A 26,490-nucleotide genomic window follows, 5' to 3' on the forward strand; every position below is an offset into this window, starting at 1 on the left:
ATTGCTGAAACATTTTCAAACTGATAAGGCTTTCAAGGTTCATCCCCCTTACGATAAAATACAGAGGTGGGGGGGGACTCTATTCTGACCACCTAATGTAATAGATCTACTTATTAACTCAAAAAGTATTGTTTAATCCATATTGCCCTGTAGCTTGCTCACTTGTATCACCCCACAAGCTAGTTACATCAATACATCTGCCTTAAAAAGCATCATTAATATTTCTCTTTTCACTTTTTTTGCAAGATAAAGCATCTGAATGCTGAATTGCTTTGCAGCAACTTGATCCTGAAAATTTTCTGGTCTTATCAGGATAAACTTCTGGTGATATACAAACCCCATCCTATATATTTTCTTTTTTCTCCACGTCTTCATCATATTAAAGATATGCAGGCTTGTTCTCTATAAGTGAAACAACCATGCTGACTAGGAAGTAACTAGTATCCCCTCCATGAGAGGAAAAAAAAATTGATAAGCTGGACTTCATTAAAATTGAAGAATATCTGCTCCGCAAAAGATACTATGAAAAGAATAAAATGCCACAAACTATATGAAAATATTTGCAAAAGACCCATCTGATAAAGGACTGTGTCTTAGTTCAGATTACTATAAGAGAATAACACAGATTAGGGGTTTAAATAACAAACATTTATTTCTCGGAGTCCTGGAGGCTAGGAAGTCTAAGATCAAGATACGGATAGATTTGGTGGGTGGTGAAGACCCTTTTCTAGATTTCAGACTGCCAACTTCTGGTCGTATCCTCACATGGCAGAAAGAGAACGAGAGAGCGAGACACAAATAGCATTCAGAAGGGCTTCATTCTCATGACCTAATCACCTCCCAAAGCCTCCACCGCCTAATGGCATTGCGTTAGAGGTTAAGATTTCAACATATGAATTTGCAGGGGCATAAAAAATCCAGTCCTTTGCAGACTTTCATTCAAAACATGCAAAGAACTCTTGAAACTCAACAGTAAGAAAACAAATAACCCTACTAACAAATGGGCAAGATCCTTAACAGACACTTCACCAAAGAAGATATACAGATGGCAAATAAGCATATGAAAAGATGCTGTACATCATATGTCCCCAGGGAATTGCAAATTCAAACAATGAGTTACCACTATACACTTATTAGATTGGCCAAAATCCAGAATACTGATAAAGCCAAATGCTAATGAGGATGTAGAGCAACAGAAATTCTCATTCGTTGCTGGTGGGATTATTTTAAATGGTGCATCCACTTTGGAAAACAGTTTGGCAGTTTCTTGCAAAACTAACCATGCTCTTACCATACTATCACCCAGTAATCATGTCCCTTGGTATCCACCCAAAAGAGTTGAAATCTTATGTCTACATAAAATCCTCACATGGATGCTTATAGCAGCTTTATTCGTAATTTCCTGAACCTGGAAGTAACTAAGATGCCCTTCAGGAGGTGAGTGGATAAATAAACTGTGGTACACTCAGACAAAGGAATAGTATAGTGCTAAAAATAAATGAGCTATCAAGCCGTGAAAAGACAGGGAGGAACTTTAAGCACTTATTCTTAAGTGAAAGAAACCAGTCTGAAAAAACTACATACTGTACGATTTCAATTTTATGACATTTGGAAAAGACAAAATTACATAGACATTAAAAAAGATCACTGGTTTCCAGAGTCTGCAGGGAGGAAAGGTTGGATGAGCTAAGCAACAAAAGATGGTTGGGCAATGAAACTACTCTGTATGATATTATAAGGATGGATATATATCACTATGTATTTGTTCAAACTCATTGACTGTACAACCAAGAGTCAGTCCCAATGTAAACCATAGATTTTGAGTGATAATGATGTGTCAATGTAGTTTCATCAGTTGTAATGAATGTACCACTCTGGTGGTCTCTGGTCAGGGATGTTGAAATGGTGGAGGCTATGCATATATTGTGGTAGGAAGCATATGGGAAATTTCTGTACTCTCCATTCAATTTTTCTGTGAACCTGAAACTGCTCTAAAAATAATGTCTATTTAAATTTTTAAAAAATCCTGTCAAAGAGAAAATAATTGTTTTTATTAACTATGTTAAAAAGATACTAGAAATGAATGAAGGATTTGAATAGATATTTTTCCAAAGAAGATATGCAAATGGACAATAAGCACATAAAAATTTCTCACATTGTTAGCCATTAGAGAAATGCAAATCAAAACTGCAATGAGGGGGTGCCTGGGTGGCACAGCGGTTGAGCGTCTGCCTTCAGCTCAGGGTGTGATCCCGGCGTTATGGGATCGAGCCCCACATCAGGCTCCTCCACTATGAGCCTGCTTCTTCCTCTCCCACTCCCCCTGCTTGTGTTCCCTCTCTCGCTGGCTGTTCCTATCTCTGTCAAATAAATAAATAAATAAATCTTTAAAAAAAAAAAACCGCAATGAGATACCACGACAGGCCCACTAAAATGTGGTTATAATGAAAAAGACAGATAATAGCAAATATTCTTGAGGATGTGGAAAAATTGGAATCCTCATACATTGCTGAAAGGAATATAAATGGGGCATCCATTTTGGAAAACAGTTTGACAGTTTCTGTAAATGATAAATATAGACTGGCCATATCACCCAGCAATTTCCGTCTACATGTATACATACTCATGAGAATTGAACACATATGTCCATAAAACCTCATACATAAATGTTCATAGCATGGCTGCATTTCTTTCTGGGAGCTCTAGGGGAACATACATTTCCTTGTCTTTTCCAGTTTCTAGAGACTGCTCGTATTCCAGATGTTCACTTCCATCTCCAAAGCCTGCAATGACAATGACCAGTAGAGTCTTTGCCAGATTAAATCACTCAAATTCTTACTTTCCTGCCTCTCTTTCTCACTTACAAGAACTCTTATGATTACACTGGTCTCACCTGAATGATCCAGGATAATCGCCATCTTAAGGTCAGCCGATTAGCAATTTAATTCCATCTACAACCTTAATTATAACACCCTTTGCTATGTAACATAATGTATTCACAGGTTCTGGGAATTACAATGTGGACATCTTTGGGGGAAGTTTTGCTGCCTACCGTAGATGATTCTTTTTTGTTTACTTGTTCTTATCATTTCTAAATGATTATTTTAAAATTAAACCTAAATTCAACAGATATTGCTAAATGAAAACATGTTATTTAAGCAAAAACATTTTTAGTAGACATTACTTTTTAGAGCAGTTTAAGTTCATAGCAAAATTGAGTGGAAAGTACACAGATTTCGTATATATCCCCTACCACAACACATTTACACTTTTTCACATATTCAAACAATCATATATTAATCTTCTAATTAATGACTCATTCTGATGACACTCTAAAAATATTTAGGGACATGGAAACAAATCTACAATACATCAGAGAGGTATGTGTATGTGTGTGTGTGTGTGTGCATAACCCTATTTAGTAATTTATTTATTCAGAAATAACTGATGGATGGGGCGCCTGGGTGGCACAGCAGTTAAGCGTCTGCCTTCGGCTCAGGGCGTGATCCCGGCGTTATGGGTTCGAGCCCCGCATAGGGCTCTTCCGCTATGAGCCTGCTTCTTCCTCTCCCACTCCCCCTGCTTGTGTTCCCTCTCTCGCTGGCTGTCTCTATCTCTGTCGAATAAATAAATAAAATCTTTAAAAAAAAATAAATAACTGATGGAAACATAGACCACAATGTTAACTGGGATGATTTATCCCTGAGGATTGGAATTAGAGCTGGAAAATATGTGTAAGTGACTGTGTGAATGTGTGTGTGTGTGTGCACATTTGTGTGAATATATACATGTGTATATTTATATGTTTTCACATTCATGATTGCATTTCACTCTTATTGCTAGAAAAAAATAACTTTTTAAAAATGAAAAGTTAATGTACCACTTGTGATATGCAAATGATCATTTTTTGATGGCATATGCTAAAGGTACATTTTTAATACAAGGATAACAAGTTATATCCCATATTATAAGTGATCAAGGGCATAATATTAACAAGATTTAGAGGCCGTATCCTTGCTCAGAGTGAAAGGATTTTGACTGAGTGGTAACGTAAGCCATGCATGGGACAGTATTTAGCAATTGTAGTATGTATTCATCATCCCTATTTTAAGTCATCAGAGTTCTATTTTGTACCGCCAAACACTATTTTCTGACATTCATTTTACCTAAAATTAAATGGTATTCTTTACAAACTAGGTAACAACATTTGAGTTAAGAATGTGGGTTATAGACATATGTGATTGGTGATTTTAGATAATTTACAGTTAGAAGCTCAGAACTTTTTTGTTTTTTGGTTTTTTTTAAAGATTTTATTTTAGAGAGAGAGTGTACGGAGGTGGAAGGGGCAGAAGGAGAGGGAGAGACTCTCAAGAAGACTCAGTGCTGCTCATGCAGCCCATCACACGGCTGGATCTCACAACCCAGAGGTCATGACCTGAGCTGAAACCAAGAGTCAGACACTTAACCGACTGAGCCAGCCAGGCAACCCAGAAGCTCAGATCTTATTACTGCCTCAAAAAAAGTAAACAAACAAACAAACAACAATAACAGAAAAACAACACATGCCTAGAGGAAAAACAAAAGGTACTCATGAAAGGCAGTGGAGCCTGAAGTTAGGGAGGAACAAGGAAGAGAAGCAGAAATCAATTGGGTGATAGTGGTGTGTATGTGGCTTTTAAGAATAAAAATTGTCGGGGCGCCTGGGTGGCACAGCGGTTAAGCGTCTGCCTTCGGCTCAGGGCATGATCCTAGCATTATGGGATCGAGCCCCACATCAGGCTCTTCCACTATGAGCCTGCTTCTTCCTCTCCCACTCCCCCTGCTTGTGTTCCCTCTCTCGCTGGCTGTCTCTATCTCTGTCGAATGAACAAATAAATAAAATCTTTAAAAAAAAAATCGTCAGAGACTGGAAGGGTGGGGTATGTGTTATAGCGAGGAGAGAAAGAATTATCTTTTCCCCATGGCCTAGGATTTGGCCACCTGGGCAATTATAGGTATTTAAACATCTGCTTTATCTTAATGACATCACAATTGTGCAGCACATAAAACTATAAACATTACAAGATTTCAAACAAATTGATAATCAAATCAGACAGATGGACAGTTGCTATAAGGCCTATGCAGGAACCTACATTCTGTGGAATTACAGTACCTCTCATTTTCAGATCCACATCTGTGCCTCCTTTTCTACTATTGACTTCAGTGAATGTAACCCAAGCACAGGAAACCAGGATGCTCGCACCCTCTTCCTCACCAATCAGTCTACACACAGGGGGAAAGATGCTCTCAGATAATTTCTCCAACTCTAATATTATGACACTGACCTTACAATGGAAAGGATAATGGAATTTGTTTTTTAAACCTACCTACTCAGATATATTTTATTTTTCTGGAATTCTAATATCACTTGGAGCTTAGAATAATACCAAATCTTATAAAACCACAGCATATGTAGTCTATGGCATATTAATTAAATTACTCTATCATACATTTTTATATTTTTCCAGTCTTTATTTTGTTTTGCAGATATTTTATACACTGTTTTGTTATTCTTAGACATTCTGAATCAGGCAATTGATTGATTCATTAATGCATTTAAAACACAAATTTAGTTCTTACAATGAGCCAGGTATTGTGTTAAATCCTGGGGAGAACAAGGTCAATAGATATATTTTGCATTCAAGAAGCATAAGTTCTCGTTTTGGATGACATTAACTAAGAGCGAGGGAATGGATTTTGTTTCTAATTTGTTTTTTCATAGTTTTGTTCATGGACTTCTACTGATTTTTACATTGAAACCTTTATTTCAGGATTTTGATCTTAATACTATTTTGTTCTTTAAAATGTTGTCATTAATTCTAAGGTTTAATATTGTAGTTTTTGTATAATTCCTTAAATTTAATATAGTTTCCCATAATACATTATATGTTAATTAATTTAATTTAGATTAAAAAATGGGGAAAAAATGGGGTGCCTGGGTGGTTCAGTTGGTTAAGTATTTGCTTTTGGCTCAGGTCATGATCCCAGGGTCCTGGGGTCAAGCCCCGTCAGTCTCCTTGCTCAGCAGGGAGTCTGTTTCTCCCTGCCCTTCCCCCTGCCCATGCTGTCTCTCTGTCTCTCAAATAAATAAATAAATAAAATCTTTAATAAAATGGAAAAAATGGAAAAAAAATTTTTTTAAAATACATAAATTTAATATAGTTTCACATTGTCAGGCATAAAAGACATTTAAAGATCATTCAAAATTAGCAAAATATATTTTCACATGTAAATTGATGTCAGAAATGTATTATGGTGATTTATAATTGATAATAATAATTGTGATGAGTTTCCTTATGCAAAAAATAATTATTGAGCACTTACGAGTCAGAAACTCTGGTAGGTGATTAAAATTCATCGGTGTACAAATAGATCAGTCTTTTTTCTTTAGCCTTTGCAAAGCCTCCTTTTGAAGAGTGGTTGGGAAAGAGAAATAAGGCTCAGAAACAGAAAATTAAGTAACAGAATATAATAAGTATGACGTGAGATTTACTGGCTGTAACACTAGCAACCTAACATAAATATCTAATGTAAATATGGACAACAGAGTGGACATGACACCAGGGATTTTTCCATGTGTTTCTGACTTTTTTTTGCTTTTTTTTTCCTTTTTTTAAAATGTGGCCTTTAGGGGCGCCTGGGTGGCACAGTGGTTGAGCGTCTGCCTTCGGCTCAGGGCTTGATCCCGGCGTTATGGGTTCGAGCCCCCCATTGGGCTCATCCGCTGTGAGCCTGCTTCTTCCTCTCCCACTCCCCCTGCTTGTGTTCCCTTTCTTGCTGGCTGTCTCTATGTCAAATAAGTAAATAAAATCTTTTAAAAAAATAAAAATAAAATAAAATGTGGCATTTACAAGAGGTGTGGCGTAGAGCTATTTAAATGGAAAAGATGCTTAATTTTAAAATAGTCATACCGTGTATATCTTCGTGCCTTTTGAGGAATTGCACTTTTGTCATTTTTTCATTCAACAAAACTGTATTTAATCTCTAGCAAGAAATGCAGTAGTAGGTAAATGCATAGTAGAGGAAAACACATGATATATACCTTAATGCAATTTACAACACAAAGGATTGCTTAAATTACCTTGTTTTAGTCTATGAATGTCCTGTATTCACTAGATAATTATACAGGCATATGTTGGAATTTATCATATAAAATACTGCACTGAATAGAAAATTAAGAATAAACAAAATTATACTTTAGATAAGCATGCATCTTTATTTGGAGAAAAAAATATCTCTTTATGTATTATTCAAATATTTTGTCTTGAAATACCTATCCTGTGGTTTTCTAGCTTATAAATTAATGCTTATATGTATTGTTCTGTTGCTTTAAGGATTCAGTAATAATCATCCTTCTTATAGTGCTGATGCTTTTGTCATTTCTGAATGCACGCATATTTTTATTTTAAATGTATAGAAATAGGGAGAAAAAAAGGCCAGTGGCAATACTGAAATTTTTAGATGTTTGAGTGTTTATTTGCAAATATCATAAATTTCTTGCATAGTCTACTTGATTAAAAATGGTGACTATATTCTTGAATAAACAAAGTAAACAAGTAAAGAGGACTTGTCACCTGAAAGTGACAGAAAACAACTTCAAGGGCACACTCATGATGTGAACAGAAGTCAATATGATCTGATGGTCTCCCAATGAAATGCATGTGAAGTCCATACTAATTAGCTTGTAAATCAGACTAATACTTGAGTTTATTTGGGCCAGAAAGACTACCTACTGTCAAGCAATCAAGTACTACCCCTTTAATTGCAATTTATTCCAACAACCACAATTTATTGATCCTAGCATACACTTATGCCACAGCAGTATCATTATTTGACTTTATTTTAACAGCTTCAAAAGGTTAGAAAGTTAGAAACCACTGTGAAAGAAACCATTAAAAAGTTGAGTTGCTGACATTGCTTTACACTCTATGCCAAGCAATGTTTACTATATATGTGGAATTATTAAAAGGAGAAATAAAAAGGAACATATATTCATTGGCACTTAATATGAACTAGTGCGTTCTTATACTGAATATTACTTAATAATCACAAAACACACAGACAAAAACAAGGAGGATCAATATTGTGATTTGCACTTTACAAATAAGCTGCAGCTTGGAAATGTTAAAACCATCTTTCTGACTCCAAAGCACATGTTTAATTTCTTGCATGATTTCTGGCACAATTTTTGTACACTGTTCTATGAAATTGTGGTCAACTTGAAACACTCTAAGTGAATATTGAAAGTGCAGAGACAGCTTATCCACATGAGTTTTGTATCCTGTATGGTCTTTAAAACACAAAACATCAATATCTGATCACTCATTTGTTAGCTGTATTACCTTGTATAAGCCAATAGATGTTATTTATTTATTTACTTATTTAAGCATTAGAGTTGTGAAATTTCACTTTGGAATTGTCAGCTAATTAGATAATGTACTGAGCAAGCTTGGTAAAATAACTTTTGTGGCTTCAAAGGATCTTTAGGAAATATTCAGTAGATGTAAAGAGTGGTTTAAACTTTGGCATTCCTTCCCCTCTCCACGCCAAAATTAAAAATGCCTCCTACCTTAATTTTTAACAATTAAAAATTGTATATATTTAAGGTGTACAACTTGATTGTTTGATATATGTGTGCACTGTGAAATATTCACCACAATCAAGCTGGTTAACATATCCATCACCTCATATAGTTAGCGTGTGCATGTGTGTGTGTGTTGAGAACACTTAAGTTCTACCCTTTCAGCTAATTTCAAGTTTATAATACAGTATTGTTAACTATAGTCACATTGGTATATATTAGATCTCCAAAAGCTATTTAGATTATATAACTAAAACTGTGTATCCTTGGACGAACATCTCCCATATCCCACTCCCTAATATCCACCATCCTATTCTCTGTCTCTATGAATTTAACATCTTTTATTGCATGCAGTGTTTACCTTTCTGCATCTGGCTTATTTCACTGAGCTAATATCATCAGGTTCATCCATGTTGTCACAAATGGCAAGATTTTCTCCTTTTTTAAGACTAATATTCCTGTGTGTGTGTGTGTGCTTACACACTTTCTTTATATTCATTCATCAGTAAACAGACATTTGGGAATGTAAATTGGCACAGCAATTATAGAAAACATGGAGGTTCCTCAAAAAATGGAACTATCTTATCATCCAGCAATTCCATTTCTGGATACATATCCAAAGGATTTGAAATCAGTATCTTGAGGAGATATCTGCATTATTCACAAGCAAAAATATGGAAACAACCTAAATGTTCCTCAATGGATGAATGGATAAAGTGTGTAATTTTTTACACATACATTCTAAGTAGGCCTGAGTTGACTAATTAGCTATCAAAATTCCTCATGCACCCTCTGTAAATCCTTGACTAGATTTAAGCCAAACTTAGTCTAGCCTACAGGAAGGGACTGAAAGGTGGAAGTCCTAAATGTCTTCTTTGTATCATCCAGAGAAGCTCTGCTTTTAATACTTCCATTTTTGTCACTTCCATAAAATTTTATCCACAGAATAATTAAACCAATAAATTGTAAAATGTTAATGAAATTAGAAATCATGGATCTAGTCCAATGTCCTCATTTTTGCAGGTGAAGAAATGGAGAATCAAAGAAGTAAAGGACCTGTCTCAAAGTCACACTACTAGTAAGTAATATCTTGTAGATCTAGAATCAGATAAGAGACTGTTTGACCTGCATTCTAGCCATTGCAGAATGATTTCTCATTTTTGACAGAAAGTTGAAAACACTGTGTAAAGCTGTTTCTATCCTTGTTTAGACCACATTTGATCAGTGGCGTTAGTGCATACCACCTCTGTCACTGCTATACACTTCAGAGGATACTTAGAAAGTGAGATACGAAGAGATGGTGTGGCTCATGAGATGGTACAGCAAAAGAAAAAAGCTGAAATTCCTCCTAAGGCTTTCCATGTCCAAGATGCTTAATATAAATCTTGCCATTTAATCTTCACAAATACATTGTAATAGAGATGGTTTTATCCCTAGTTTAGAAATAAACTAAGGCTCTGAGGTGGTTGATAGTTTGTCCAAGTACACAGAGTATTTAATGTCAGAGCTAATTTCAAATCTAAATCTCTCTGACCTTAAAGATACCCACTTTTGTGCTATACGATTCTGTATTTAAACAGAAAACAAATAAAGGCACTGATCAACGCAAATAGTACGTAATTCCAAGCTAGTATAATATAGCCAGTTGTATAATACACTGCATAGTTCAAAGTGCTCACAGAAAATTAAATAGTGAAATATCAACTTGGGTTGACACTGTAAAAAGATTGATATGCTCTTGCTACAGACTCCCGCCTAGCAATTCTTTGAAAGCTTGTTGCTATAAAGACATTATATATAATGATATCTGGGAATGAGTAGAAAAATATTGGCAACACATTTATAATGATACTACTGGTAGAGATTGATAAGTTGTCAAAATACAGTGGAATGCGGGTTTCAAAGAGGGAAGTTTACTTTAGCTGTTGGGATATGAAAGAATTGCTGACCAAAGCACATGACATAAACTGGATGGGATGTAGATAATGTGGAGTTGGAAAAAATCATTTCCTTTCAAGAGGAGAATATGAGAAGCACGGAGGTGGAAGTAAGTAGAGACATTTGGCAATAGGGTATAGGCTAAAATCATAGAAAATGGTAAGGGAGAGTGAGATATTATTTCAAAAAGTAGGACTGAGATTCGTTGGTGGAAGTCTTTGAAGCCTGGTTTTAAAAAATATATTTTACTATATAAGCCATAAGTAGTCATTGAAAGTATTGGACTTCTGTTATAATTTTTGTTTGTTTGTATAATTAGAGCTGTATCTTGGGAGGTGTGATAGCCTTATGATGGACGGACTTTATGGGTGAAAAATCAGAAGTGAGAAGACCAAATAGCGGGTGTGAAAATATGAGGGCAAACATCCCTACTTAATGTTTAACTGTTAAAGGTAATAAAACATCTCCCCTCCCCAGTAGCTATAATCACTCAGACTTCTATAGTAACTTTGTTTTTTTTTTTTTAATGATTTTTTATTATATTATGTTAGTCACCATACAGTACATCCCCGGTTTCCAATGTAAGGCTCAATGATTCATTAGTTCTGTATTAACACCCAGTGCACCATGCAATACGTGCCCTCTTTACTACCCATCACCGGTCTATCCCATTCCCCTACCCCCCTCCCCTCTGAAGTCAGACTTCTATAGTAACTTTGAAGGGGAAGTATTACTGATCTCATGTACCATCTTACGGCAATTTTCCCTCAAAGAAACAAACACAATTCCATAGATCCAATATCATTTTCCTCCCGATTGCCCCTTTTCTTGATATTTGTTAAATGAATAAGCAGGTCCCTTTTCAATCTACATTTCTACCCTGAAAATTCATGTCATGTAAGGGAGAATATAGATGTCCTGATAGCTTTTTTAATTGTTGTTATTATCAGCAGCAGCAGTAGTGTCAACATCATCCTGGAACCCTAACTCTTCCTAGAGGGGTCTTTCTCAATGAAAACTTTCCATGTGCTTTGAGGATCCCTGTTTACCTAAAATTTGCACTTCAGAGGAAGGAAGGGAAAAAGCAAGGGGTACTTGTTTCTCTCCTGAATGCATAAACTGGAAGGAGCTGTGTTATCCTAAAGCATTTTGCTAGGATAACAAAGAAGCAACAACAATGAAAAAAACCCTTATGCAAATTTTAAATCATTTAGCTTCTTAAAGGTCAACTGCTTGGTTTTAACACCCAAACTGGGAGGAAAGAGCCCTGAAAGCTCTCTGCCCTTGCACTAGATAAACAGCACAGGACAACTCCTGCTCTTAATGAGGATTCCACTTTAAACCCACAGCACTCTCCTAATTTTAGAACCTTTCTTCTTCCAGGAATTATATGCATCCATTAATAAAGCTGAACAATACCATCCCAATAGCCTGCTGCTGCCTAACACTATCTCTCAAGTAATGGCAATTGCCCTCTGAACAATTTGTTTTCTTCTTGCTCAGTTGATTTTACACCCATGAAACGTTTTTCAGATTTTTTTTTTCTTTCTTGCATAACATTTTTGACCCTGGATCTTCTTTAAGGCTGTGCTTCTTTGAATTTATATTAATTTGCCTTATAAAGCAATATTTCTGCTAAATGCATCCCCTTTATATTGTATCTATCTTCTTCTTTCTTAGACAGAAAAAAATATTTTTTTTATCCTTTCCAAACATGGACTATCCCCCTCAAAGGCAATGCCTTTGCCGTTAAAGATATTTTTGCCAAACTGATACATATTAACATTTCTGAACTTCTAAGAAAACAGCACTTTGATGTAGGGGCTATTCAAGTAAATTCTCTATATATATGGTTTGACATTTTGTTTGGCCAGGTATTTGTAATGAAAAGGTGAGTTAAAGTTTTGGGTGAGAAAGGGAAGTAGTACTCCACCTTTATCTATAGATGTAATGAAAGCCAGAATAGGCCAGCCTCGTGAAGGTTCCATGTGAGCACTGAGTATCCATAGCACTGTGTCTGACCCACAGAAAAATTATTTGTTGAGTGAATACGAGCATTATTGGCTTGTAACTGGCAGTCCTTTTGTCTGTTTCTTTGTCTATTTGTGAAAGTAGTCTAGCAGATCAAAGATTGCATTGGTATGGATAGAAATCTAGCATTAGAATTCAGGCAGCTGTCTAAGAATCAATCCTCTGCTTGCTTGAATGTTATTCATTAGCCAAAAAAGTGAGTTTGTGCAGAGATGAACTGTAACACTTGCTCTGCATGACCCCTAGGAGCCAATTGTGCTGAGAACTGGCAAGAAACATGGTGTTCTTGGCATTGTGTCCTGGTTATAACTATGGTAATGCTAGCAAGACCCAGTGGCATTCCATTGACAGTTTTCTGTTTATACATTCCAGATTGGCCTTTGGGCTAAAATAATAATAATAATAATAATAATAATAATAATAATAATAATAATAAATAGACTGATCTTCATATGATAGAGATGAAACTTACTTCATGACTTTTAATATCTGATGTAGATAAATGAGGGAAAACATTTGTTTTCCAAGAGGATAAATTAATAAATCTATAGTACTATGAAAATTTTAAAGAATAAAAGGATTGTTGAAGCCATGTTTTAACATAAAAATATCAATATTATGGGAGGTTGTTGGGCACAGAGATAAAGACTACGGGTACTGGGAAACAATATGTGTAAAATAATGGATTCCACCATTTATTATTTGTATCACATTAGAGAGGTTTTCAAATGTTTCTGTGCTTCATTTTGTTCCACTGTAAAAACATGTACTTCATAGAGTTATACTAAGTATTAAATAAGTTAATGCATGCAAAGTTTCTGACACATAAGCATAGTAAGCTTTTGTGTTGAGTATTATAAAAGTTTGCTGACTTAGTATTATACTAAGTACATCTGAAATGTTTGGCTTCTTGAACTTCTCAAATTATAATGGAAAAGAAATAAATCATGAGTGCATACACGAAGGCTTTTTTTATATTTAAGTTTGCAAGAGCACAAATTCTGTATGTTAAAATGTTATCAATTTGCTTAGTACATATTCAGTTAAACTCTGCCTCATATTTTCCACATAAATTTCATATTCAAATGCATAGTAAGTTGATAGATATGATTCTTTGGCACCAAGTTAAAATCCACTTGGAATGTGTCATTAAGAAAAGTAAGCATGCTGCTTTAGTAGTTTATCTGTATCTATAAATGTATAAATCTATCTATCTGTTTCTATTTTGAACCCTAAATTTTTCAAGATCTTTTCATTAAATTTTATTTGGAATTTATAATGAAATACGTAACATATAATGTGATATTGAGAGGGAAATTATGTTTTACAAACTGACATTAAATTGACTTAAAATAATTTTAATATAATACTCCCACATACACACATTTAATAAATCAAATATGGATCACTAAGTTTTGAAACTATAAAGTTAAAAAGAAAAGATCTTTTGTTAAAAAGAATTATATATTCTAGCAAAATTCACTACGTGCCTATTTTTGCCAATGTTACACTGGGAAGCCAATTCACCTAGTCTGCTTTATCAAATGGCTCCCTACCTGCTCTTGAATATTGATCCCCTCTACTCAAAAGCTCTCAAGCAGTTTGTTTTTTCTTCAATGCACAACTGGAAACATCTCATCTCTGTGTCTCTATAGGATGGCCTCCATAGAGATGGAAATTCCAAAGCACTAACTGTCCTTTTCAGTCTCCTTCTAGTACTACTTCCTTGATTCCATTGGGACTCATCTCCCCTCCCATGATGCTTTAGTGTCTTTTTTCTGATACTGCTCTTATCAACAACTGCCCTATAATTATTTGCCAACTCTGTTTTGGCTGGCTGCTAATGAAAATAAAACTTTCTTTCATTGTTTGTTTAAAACTTTGTTTTATTGTTTCTTTTATTGTTTTCTTGACTGTGATTTTGCTTAATCTTCCATCATCTAGAACACATATAAAGATTGTCTGGCTCTAATTTTCTTAGCTGTTGATGCACCCATGCCCACTGACCCCAGCTCTTATGTTAAGCTCTTGCTTGTGACTGAATTCTGGCCAGGGGAACATAAGCTCAGCTATGTGTTGCACTTCCTGGCCCATGCAAACTTCCCTTGCCTGAGTCTCCATGTTTTTCCCCCTCCGGTGATGACTTTGGGAGTCATATAAAAATCAGTGCTCTCCCAAAACACTTTTACTTTTTGTTTCCTTTTTCTGAACACTTACTAATCTCCTTCCATCCACACGCTGGGATTCAGTCTTGGCTTTCACTTATTTTTGTCTTAATGTTGGCTAGAATTCTACTATATCCAGTGAGCATCACCAACACTCATTTTAGTTACAGACACACAAAGAGTGGGTAAGGCCGCACTAGCCTTTTGCTGAGAGTTGCATTTGTTTATTTGTGCTTATCTGTTTATATTTCCATGGAGTTTTTATATATACTTTTAAGAAAGTTAGTTTGCTAGGAAGAGGGACCTGCATAATAATAAGCTCAAAAATTTTAAGTAACACTTTGAACCAGACTGAGGCACATGAAGTGAGGCTATTGGAAAGTGAAGGGACATTGAAACAAAAGTATTTGTGTCAGTATCTTAAAGAAGTTCTAGTTTCTTCCTGGATGAAAAGAGAAGTAATACTAGATAAGTCTTGTTAAAAAAAAAAATGTTTGAAAGCATTTTCTTCACAGGATGAGGGAGCATTACCTTTTAAATTTTGATTTAATGTATAGGTATATTGGCCTATTATGATCTCTTTTAATAGTCTTTGTTAAATAAATTGATGAACAACTTTCAGACTTTCTCCAATCCTTAGTTTACACTTACTTTTATGTATAAAACTTAGCTTCAGCACCTTGGCCCTCCAAAATACACTATATTTTTTGTGTGTATATTGACCATATTTTCTCACCACGTAAACTGTCCTGTTTAGAAATCCAGTATTTCATTTTATATGTTAAAGATGAAAATGAGGAAGACCTGGGTCAACTTTGATATGCTATCTGTAACATTTGGTAAAAGGAGGGAATTTTTTTGTAATAAAAGAAAATATAAATGTCCTGTATTTAATGCACTAGTTCAAATGATGAGAAGGTAGCAAGGCGCATTCAAGTGTCCAGATACGAGAGCTGATTACACAGTGTTTTGTTTTGGTGCAAATTAATGCTCAGAGACTGAGATTCGCCTTTGCCAATAGCACTTAACACAGGTTCACTGCAGGAATTTCACAAGCCAATAGCATGCAGGATAATGTCTCTTAATAAGCCAATAAGGAAATAAAATACTCCAACCTAGTGTTAGATTAATCACACTATTGTTCCAGGCAAGGAGAAATGAAAGGAATAAAGTCCAAATTTAGCTAAGGTGTACCTTTATATGACTTGGTACTCAGAAGAGGTGGGTAAACCAACTGGTAGTTGATATCCAGCTGCCAGTGCAAAGGTAAAAGTACTCTGTTGCTAGAGCACGTTGCTAGGGAACAACAGCAGGACAGGGGTGTTGATGGGCAAGAGGATATTCTTCATGCAGCTGCTGGACCACTTTCACCACTGCTTGTAAAAGAGTCACCTACACTGTGGTAGGAACTAATTGCCCTACAGTCTTCGTAAAGCCATTTTAGATCAGCAAATTTTAGTTTTGCCTGCACTGAACATTCTTAAGTAATCCTTACAAAATCCATGTTTATAGTCAAAATGTCCCCTTACCAGAATTGCTTCTTCCTGTTTTTATTGCTAAGCCCCCAGTGGGACCCCTCAGCAACTGAGTTACTGAGTTCTTATTGGTGGGAACAGATAAAATGATGACATCCTGGTCCAATTTACTTCATTCTTATATAAAAACAGCTTAACTTCTAAAAGCAACATTTTTTGGTCTTTGTCATAAATAAGTGGATTTGAAATTATATCAAACCAATATATAACACGCAGCAATCCCAGAGACTTGGAAAGAGCAAACCTAAATTATACAAGGGGAAGGATCAGACATTTATAACAGAGTTCTGCTTCTTGCTATGATTTATTAGGAACGGCAAACTATTTCAGAGTAAACTTGACATAAAGAATGTAGTATTCCTATAGCAAATGAAATTCCATTGACCTAAGGGCAGACTAAATTGGAAGATAAACGATTTTAGCAAATTCTTTGCTGGGATTGAGTAATTTTCATAGGTATCCTAGTGCATGCCATGGAAATGGCAGACCTTAATTAGGTAGACTAATATCCCTTCCTAAACTGTACCTTTTCTAATAGAAGTAAATATTATCTCTCTCCCAGCCTCTCCAAATCCCCACACCCCACAAAAATGAAATTAAAAAACAGCAGATTCCACTTCGTCAGGGCAACCAATTAAATGGCTGAGGGTGTCTGTTTCTGTGTCCTTTTCAGAAACAATTGTATCATTAAATCGCTGAATTTGTAGTGTCAGCAGGAAATAGAGAAAAAAGCTGCCAAAGGGAGAAAAAATATGAACAATACAGCTACTTTGATGTCTTCCTGCCCTCCTTTCCAGTGTCTATTGCTGAACAAGCTACAAACAAAATGTGAGGGAGCAAACAAAGGCTTTTGCGTGTGAGCCCGGGTGGCTTCAACCTCCCTTACTGGGAGGCTTGCTCACTGATTTCTTCCGCTCCCACTTGACACCTTAGGCAGACCACACTAACTAATCAATGTTTCAAAACACAACTGCCACTGCCCTGCCTCTGTGCCTCTCCAATTACTGTTCACTCACGGAATTTACTCTCTCATCTTCTTTAAAAGAAAAAAAAATCATTCTTTTATTCATTCAACAATTTCCTATGGAGCTCCCAACCTTGTGCTGATTATGATGTCTCTGTGAACAAAACAGGCAAAATCCTTGCCTTTAAGGAGATTACTTGGAGATAGTAAAAACAGAGTAAATTATATACATCATAAACTGTCGATTATACAGTTGGGTAAGGGAAAAGAGTTGGAGGATTATAGTGGTTTTTAATCAGACAGTCAGAAGTTTGGGAGAAAATGCTTCACGCTGTCCTCAGAGACTCATGGCATAGTGGTTAATAAAAGAGACTCTTCTTACTAGACTGATAGGGTTCCTAATCCATCCCGCTCTGTCACTTATTAGTTGTATAACTTTGAAAAACTTACTTTATTTCTCCAGGTTCTCTGTTTCCCCATCTCTATAGTGAGGATCATGTTAATACCTATTGAGTCACGCTGTATATAAAGTATTTATAACATAATCTGTGGAACATGTTCCATACTGCACATAGGAGGTATATAGTGAGTACAATGTGAATTCAGTCCTTGTTAAGTTCCGAGAAGAGTGTATGCCTCACTTTAGAGACATCTGAGTGTGAAAACTCAAAGATATTTCTTTTCTCCTTGTTAATCTGAACCTCAGTTGTATGACCAGGAAAATTAAGATAATTCCTACCATTTAGGGCCATTGTCAGGATTATAAAAATTTCATATTATATATTCATAGAAGATCCGTATAAATGCCATGCTCTCTTCTCTTCTTTTCTAGACTCAGTTGAAATGCTTTGACATCTTCTCATACTATCTCAGCTAGTGAAAATCTTAAGTCTCCTGGTATCACTCGTGGTACTTATTACATACTAGCTTGTGCTACGTTGGATTTCCTCCCTTCTAAAACACTGTGAATAATGAGGAGCACACTGTCAATTTAATAGCAGCTTTTCAAGGGAAGAAAAGAAACACTCCCACATTAAAATGCACCTATCAATTATATGATGTGCCCTGATTTTTAAAGTGATTTAAATATGAAAAAAAAAAACGATGTTAGAATCAAGGAACTATGTTACTTTCTGTTTATGTCTCATTGCTGCTACTGTGTGATTAACTACTTAGAAACTATACAATTCTTTGTATCCTTCCCTTTGCTTAACCCACTGCCTTGCACAATGAAAGAACTCAATAAATATTCCCTAGATGATTGAATGGATGACTGCATAATTCCCCACACATAAGAACTGATTTAAGTTTATACATGTCAAATGAAAGTGGATCTTGGTCTTTTGAGTAGGGGGTATTTCTTAATTCAAAACTGCCTAAACACAGAAAGCATGTAGTAAGGTAATTTTTTAAAATCAATATGCATGAAGAGAATTTAAATGTTTATTTCTGTTGATTTTATGATTGGTTAGGACTCTTTTTTTTTCAAAAGATTTTATTTATTTATTTATTTGACAGAGAGAGACAGAGGGAGAGGGAACACACGCAAGGGAAGTGTGAGAGGGAGCAGCAGGCTTCCCACCAAGCAGGGAGCCCGATGCGGGTCTCAGTCCCAGGACCCTGGGATCATGACCTGAGCTGATGGTAGACGCTTAATGGCTGAGCCACCCAGGAGCCCCGGTTAGGACTCTTTTTGACTATGTTAGAGAAACTCAATCGGACTAACATTAACAATAAAGTAGGGATGGTTTCTATAAGCATACAGGATTCTAGAAGCAGAGTATAGTGCTCAAGAGCAGGAATGCAATGCAAGTCTGATTGTTCCACTTCTAGCACCTGTTTATTTATGAATCTGCCTTGCTGCTAACAAACCACTCCTAGCTGAGTGACATCAAATAGTCTATGGATCAGGAATTCAGACAAAGTCAGAGGGGATGGTTTGCCTCTGCTCTGCAGTGTTGGGTTCTCAGCTGGAAGACAGAACAATTCAAATAGTTAGGGGTTAGCCTCTCTTCTCTAAACCCTCACTGACAGCCTCCTTCACGCTGGTCAGGCTGCTGCTAATAGTCTGCTCAAGACCCTTAAAGCTTCTTTCACTGCTGGGACGAAAGCCAATGCCATATGGTTTAGGTTTTCATTGCGATAGTGTTCATCTTCTTCTACAGTAATGTATGTGTCTTGACAGTTAGCGTTTGGTCAGAGAAGCAGAATCACTATGATGCTATGGAATAAGGGATTTATAACCGGGATCTTAAGGAATTATGGGAACTGATGGGGACATTTCCATTAGGCTGTTGCCTCTGTATCTGACATTGAACCTAAAGTTGCTGTAAGTTGGTTGGGTTATTAGTTAGGTGACTGTGAAGTGGAAGAGAGCAAGGACAAACCAGGACCCATGAAGATGAACTGGAATTCCTTTCTCTCACCACCACCAGTGTTGATGGTGCAGACGACCTGTAGAAGAAGTCAGCAAACTTCACCAAAGAGCCATACGTATATTTAACCCCAACTCAGAGAAGCTGAAGGAGGAGAATCAACAGAAGCTTAAGGGGTTGCATGCTTCAGTGCTGCCCTATCCCAGTAAGGGAAGTCCACAGGCTGGGGCATGTACAAGCTGCCCTGGAGCCTGACATCCTACACCCATCTTCAAGGAGAAGAATATCTATCACTTCTCTACTTGCCAAATCATGTGCAAATTTCTCTTGTGGCCTAACTGGAAACCATTGTCGGACAGGAAAAGTTTTCTTCTACAATTCAAGATTCTTTTGGCTGGTCAAATAATTAAATTGACATGAGGCAGATTAATGAGAGAAAATCAAATTTAATTACATAAGTCCGTAACAGTATGAGGCCCACAGGAAGTCAGGCAATCAAGGCTATATGCCATCTGGGGCTAAAGAGAAGTGGGTAGGTGTCTGGGACTTCTGAGAGAAGGAAAACAATTCACAGGAAGATTTGGTAAGCAAATGTTTTTGGACCACACAGAAATGATAGGATGTAGGGAGGAATTTTAACAGATTTCGCTAGGTCCCTCCCTGTCCTCCACACCTTGTTCATATTACACTGCAGTTATATGGGATGTTACCTCCCTTTCTGGAATGAGTCCTCTATCTAAATTCTTTTAGGCAGTTAGAGGAAAGGTCAAAGATTTTTCTGAGTCTTCTGTTTCTTAAAAATAATCTGTCTAAAATAATCCACATACCAAAGAGAGACATTTTGAAGTGGCATTTTGTTCCCCCACACCATACAAGGGATAAACTTATAAGAAACAGTCCCAGGATGCAATAAAAAGCATCCAAAGCAATGCATCAAAAACCTTTAAAACATTTGTTTCCATTGACCATATGATAAGCTATTGAAGTTATAGAAACTCAATTGGACAAATGAACAAAACAACACAAAACAAAACAAGATTGTTTTAAAGAGAGTTCTGAGGACTTCCATCTATGTGACATATTGACATGACAAAGTTGGAAGAGAATGAGGTGCCATAAAACAAAAAGGAACAATCTTCTGCTTTTGAAGTTCTGATAAGTTGAACATCTGTCTTCATATTACCGCTCTCCCTATTGTAATTAAGTAATAATTCCCTTACTGCATCGAAATGAATTTTTCCTTATACTTAGACTAGAACTTACAGAACATGTAATCAGGTTTTTTCAAGCATAACATTTTAAAGCCTTACCTCCAGCAAATCATTCCAAGTCTCATAGGAAAATTGTCTTGACAGTAGCTATGTTGACTTGATTCCAGGACATAAAGGCCTTATATAAGATAATTTTTCTTCTTCACTGTACACTTGTCTAAGTTACTAACAAGTTCCTCTGGGCAGAGAGAAGTTTGTATAGGTCTGTGTATTTGTGCATATGCATATCTGTCTGATGCAAATTTTGTTTATTTTTATATTTTAAAGATTTTATTTATTTATTTGACAGAGAGAGAGAGAGAGAGCTCAAGCAGGGGGAGGGGCAGAGGAAGAAACAGACTCCCCGCTGAGCAGGGAGCCCGATGCAAGGCTCTATCCTAGGACCCCAGGTTCACGAACTGAGCTGAAGGCAGATGCTTAACCAACTGAGCCACCCAGGCATCCCCTTGTGTGATGTACATTTTTTAAAACGAGATTCTTGTACTCTCAAATCTTGAAAAAATTGTAAAGGCCTTCTCTTACTTCCCTTCTTCCCTGAACCTCTTCATTTTTTAGTTCTAACAATATATTGTGCAAAAGCATTTTAAAGTACCAGGTATAATTCAATAGTCATTATCACGAAACACACAAAAATGAAAAGCTGAGTTTGCCTCAGTAACTATTAAGATAGTATTCTGGAATGACTCCAGGCCACTGATTAAAATGTTTGGCTCTCAGTATTCCTTAGGATTTCTAATTTTTTTCCTCCTAGTCTGTGTAGGGCCAATTAAATAAAGTGTTTCTTTGCTGAGGGTTGTTATGCTTTTTTTTTAAGATTTTATTTATTTATTTATTTTATTGGAGAGAGAGGAAGGGAGAGAGCAGGGGAGGGGCAGAGGGAGAGAGAGAGAGAGAGAGAATCTCAAGCAGATTCCATGCTGAGTTTGGAGCCCAATGTGGGGCTTGATGCTACTACCACGAGGTCATGACCTGAGCCAAAACCAAGAACCAGAGGCTTAACCCAGGAAGCGACCAGGCACCCGTCAGGTTGTTTTGCTTTTAAAGTGGTAGCTAATCTACAGAGACAGAAAGCTTATGTAAGAGACAGTAGAGGTGCTTTACCTTTCTTGTCCATCCTAACCTGGTGGCAGGAAATGTTTATAATCAAAATTCCAGAAATTATGGCAGTAGTGTAATATGTTCCCTGTGGCCAGGACTTGAGCCATTCTTCCAAAAGATATCAAAGAGTGGGGCTGGGTGTTTGCAGGACCATCACATGGACATCATAACGGAGCCTCTTGACAAACTTGGTATTGGTTTGAGCCCTAGATAGTGATATATTGACATGAAAGACAGGAGAAAGATTGATCGCTTCCTTGTATATCTTTTCTCAGGAGGTTTGGAAAGGGGAAAATTACTTTCAAATAGTATATATTGTAAATCTCCTGAGGTTTTGCCAATGAAATGTTTCCCTCTCCTTCAAGCTTTAAGATAGGCTTTAATACATAGTCACCTAGTGCAAGAACTCTAGATTTCATTATGTTTGTCCAGCAAGTGGTCTCTGGACTCATTGTCATGATATAGAATATTCCAGAGATTAGTGCAAAACTGGGAGTTAATTTCATTAAATCTACCTAGTACGTGTAAATTTAAGATCTGAAAAGAACTCCAGTTATTATAAACAATTAAGAAATGATAGAGAATATTATGCAGGCATGTGAACATTTTGTAACCATCTATCTCACAGCCATGAGTTAGCTTACTGACTGAAGAATGATCTGGCTGTTTCCTTCAGATAAATAAACTTTCCTGGTAATATTATTTTATTTTAGGGGAAAGAGTCATGTTAGTTCTTTAAAAGCCCAAAAGTGTCTTTGATCTCTATCACCTACTGGACTGTGAAAATTAGATAATAGGAATATGTTATCTTAGATATATATATATATATATATATATATATATATATATATGTCTTAGTAATGTTTATATAACCTATGTAATGTACATAATATGTACATACGTGCATGTTTGTTTGTTTTCAATGCCTACCGAATTGCCTAGGAGAGAATCAATAATTGACCAAACAAATTAAATGTTCTCTACAACCATCACAAAACTCTGAACATAGGTTTGTCAGTTGTGCAGATGTTTCATACCAGAGTACTTATTAATGTTTTGAACTTCCATAGCTATATCATATTCCAAAGAAATTTTAGATTTAAAGAATGGACATTGCATTATAGAAATCATTTATTGATATTCCAGTTATAATCTTAAATGGGAAATTGGTCAGAATAAGTTTTTAAAGTAAAAAACAATATAGACTGCATATTTCCATTTATAAATATTATAGCATAAACAAATGATATATATATGAAAGTGATTTTCTTCTGATAATTTGCAAATGATTTGCTTTTTCATACTTTTCTACATTTCCAAAAGTTTCAAAAGTTGTGTTTTACTTTCGTAATTAGTTTGCTAATAAAACCAAAATGTGAGGCAATTTGAAAATAAAGAGTAGGTGGGAAATAAGTTGTGAATTCTGTTAAGTAATGGATATAAGCAAAGCCAGCCTGAGCTGAAATAGTTTCAATGGTATGAAGTTGCATCTGTAATGATTAGTATATAGACAATAACTGGAAATTTAGGCTCTACAAAGAATATTTATTGCTTTAATACGAGGACCTCAATACTCTGGTTGGAAACTGGTTTTCTTAAAGACAGATATTGAGCCCAGAAACAATATCAACCTATGTATAACACGCCTTTGGGAATTTCCTTCTGAGATTTTATAATAATAACAAAAATTCAACTTTTGGGATTTGGCTTTATTAACATATTTTACACTATCCCATATATTTCCATTATTTTATTTCAAAGCTTTCTACTATGAGGGTACTTTGATTTGTTTAATTAATTAATCAATTTATTCACAAGAAGACCATCAAATATATGCCTTACAAATGTAATACACTCAAGTCTCTGAGTGTAATCAGATTTCTAAATTGCCAAGTCAGCATATAGAGCCTTCTCCTTGGACATTAGCATTTTACAGAATTATTTGCAGCTTTTTATTAAGGAACACAAAAATTGTTGAAAATAGCTGACAGCTTTCCTCATTTGGACTAAGATTTTTGAAAATTTTCCAGTCAAATATAGTAGATTGCTTTTTAGTTGTGCTATATGTTTTAGCTTAGAAAAATGAAGAAATTTATAGGAAATCTATAGGAAGACAGAAACTACTTTAGAATTAATCAGTGGATCAAAAACCAGGTTTGGATAAATTTTCTTTTGCGTATTTTTTCTGGTATTTTCTTCAATGTGAAAATGAAATTACCTGAAGGTAGTTTCCATTTTTTGCTTAAAAAGTTATTATACACTTGTTTGTGGATTTCATATTTGCTTTTCCTAGTTAATGTCATGAAAACATATATATAATATTTTGTGAGAGTGGTACTATGCGTCAATAGCATGTCTAACGACCATTTTTTTTGCCCAGCTCAAATTCTTCCTTTAATCATTATTCTGAAAAATCAGGCAACAATTAACTAGTTATTATTAAATGTGACATTAATTTCATGGATTGATAAAAATTTATTCAGCTTGGAGTTTTATTATTTGGTATATTTTAAAAAATAAACATTTTTCAATGCCTCATTACTTTTCCTTGAGTTTCTTATAATAAAGTTTTCAAAGTAGCAAAGAATCTAAGCAATATAAAAGTAAATCAAGGGCATTGTTTAGCAGTTTGCAGTTACCCATTTACTGATACCTCTCTCTTTTTAAATAATGGGGTAAACCTAACTTAGTGTTGTTTATGAAGATAGGATTAAAGACTATATATAATATAAAAATAGTAAAGAAGTATGTATTTACTCCAAATTCATTTCCCAAAACACAACAACAAAAAATACAGCCAGAATAGAGATTTAAGTGCTGCAGAAATATAACATAAACTTTTTTTGATTGTCTAGTGTGTATTATCCCTGCATCTCAAAATGTGGCCAGGAGTATTACTGAGAACATTAGCATCACCTGGGAGCTTGTTAGAAATTCAGAATCTCAGTCCCCACTCCAGACCTACTGAATCATAATCTGCATTTCAGCAAGACCCTCAAGTGATTTGATGCATATGCAAGTGCATGGCTCTAGAACATCTGTCTCTCCGTTTTGCACTGTGTAGTAGCTTGGGGACAAGGAAAGGGTGCCTATTTGGAATCCAGAGTCACTCTGGCCCAAGTAACTACTTTATCATAGAGTACCTAAATGACATGTCATTAAACTAATCTGAGTCTCCTTCATAAAATGCATTAATAACAATATCGAGTACAAAACATTGTTATGAGCCTCCTCTAAGTAAATTACAAAAAAAGGCATTTTGCATGTTAAGACTACGGCTGCTAGTATAATTTGAAATTCAGAGGTATCTTATTAAGTAGACATTTTACTGTTGAATTATTTCTAAGGTTTAGAGTAAACCACATGCAAATTTCTGGTAGCAAATCTTGTAGGTGGTGAAGCATCAATATTTGTATAAAACTTGAGGTACAAATGTTATGTTTCCAAAATCAAATAATGGTCAGACAAAAAGTCACTGAGTGCTTCTTTGAAGGCAGGGATTCCCAGAAAGTCTCCCCTTGATCACAGCAAATTCTATCTCAGAAAATGTATTCCTTTAGGGGCAATATGGGGTTCTTGGAGAGGTGCTTATAAAGCCATTGGAGAAAATGGGGTCATCTGACTAAACAGCCTGATCAGTTTAATAAGCCATAGAATCAGTGGAGTGACAGCTGTCTCAGAAACTCTGCATATCATTTAATAGTGCTAATATTAACAATAACAACTTACCTAATGGCCCTTGTTTTTGAATTTTTTTTTCTATGAAGTCATACCCACTTGATGTTCATTGATTATTTTTTGCATTAAAAATGAATGGTATTTCCTAAACCTGACATGGTAAAAATCATTGCTCAAACTACCATCAAGAAGACATTGTGAGAGATTTTAAAAATTGGTGATATTAATTTGAATGTTTTCTTTTTGTTTTTTCAACTAAGAGAAGGGGCTACCAGGGTATCTAATAACTGATTATTCTTCCTATAAGGGATTGTTTTGATAAAATCCCTTTGTGAATGTTGTATACTCTCTCTAATTTAGAGAAGGGTCAGTCAATTCGTGGGTTTATAGGAGGGCTCTCATACTTTACCCTAAAATTCTAGGAAAGTGAATTTATCAAGAGCTTACTTACTGTTTATAGAAAGATGTGAATCAATATATCTACCCATTTAAATGCTTCTAGTTCTGCTAACATAATTCAAAGAAAAGCGATCATCCGGTTTATTTTGAATTTCTCTTAAAAATTCATGCAATTACATTCTTAGGACTATTATTTTTCCTTAGAGAATAGACATTCTTCAGATTTGTTCCTCTATATATCATCTTAAAATAATTTTTTGGTGGTGGCTGTACGGTCACTTACAAACGTGTTCTCTCTGCTTCTTGGTGCAATTTATACAATGAGTAGAATTAGTGTACTATATTCGTATATTTTAAAAAACAAGAAACACTCCAGGTCTGTAGGAATATATTATCTTTCACCAAACAGAATATAA

The 26,490-nt window shown here is 35.5% G+C and overlaps 1 protein-coding gene across 13 annotated transcripts in view; it reads left to right on the top strand.

Annotated features, from left to right (window-relative positions):
• Positions 1 to 26,490, top strand: part of PTPRD (protein tyrosine phosphatase receptor type D) — a 2,182,843-nt gene that overhangs the window by 256,840 nt on the left and 1,899,513 nt on the right. For 12 of the 13 annotated variants that reach the window (XM_087869643.1, XM_045780711.2, XM_087869649.1 and 9 more), the window contains exon 2: positions 9,644 to 9,698. The exons of the other annotated variant lie outside the window; for it this stretch is intronic. The gene's annotated coding sequence lies outside the window, so the exon portion shown is untranslated. The remainder of the gene's footprint in view (positions 1 to 9,643; positions 9,699 to 26,490) is intronic. 13 annotated transcript variants of the gene reach the window in all.

Source organism: Ursus americanus, chromosome 18 (assembly GCF_024610735.1).
Source record: "Ursus americanus isolate L20-20 chromosome 18, mUrsAme1.1.p, whole genome shotgun sequence".
NCBI lineage: Eukaryota > Metazoa > Chordata > Mammalia > Carnivora > Ursidae > Ursus > Ursus americanus.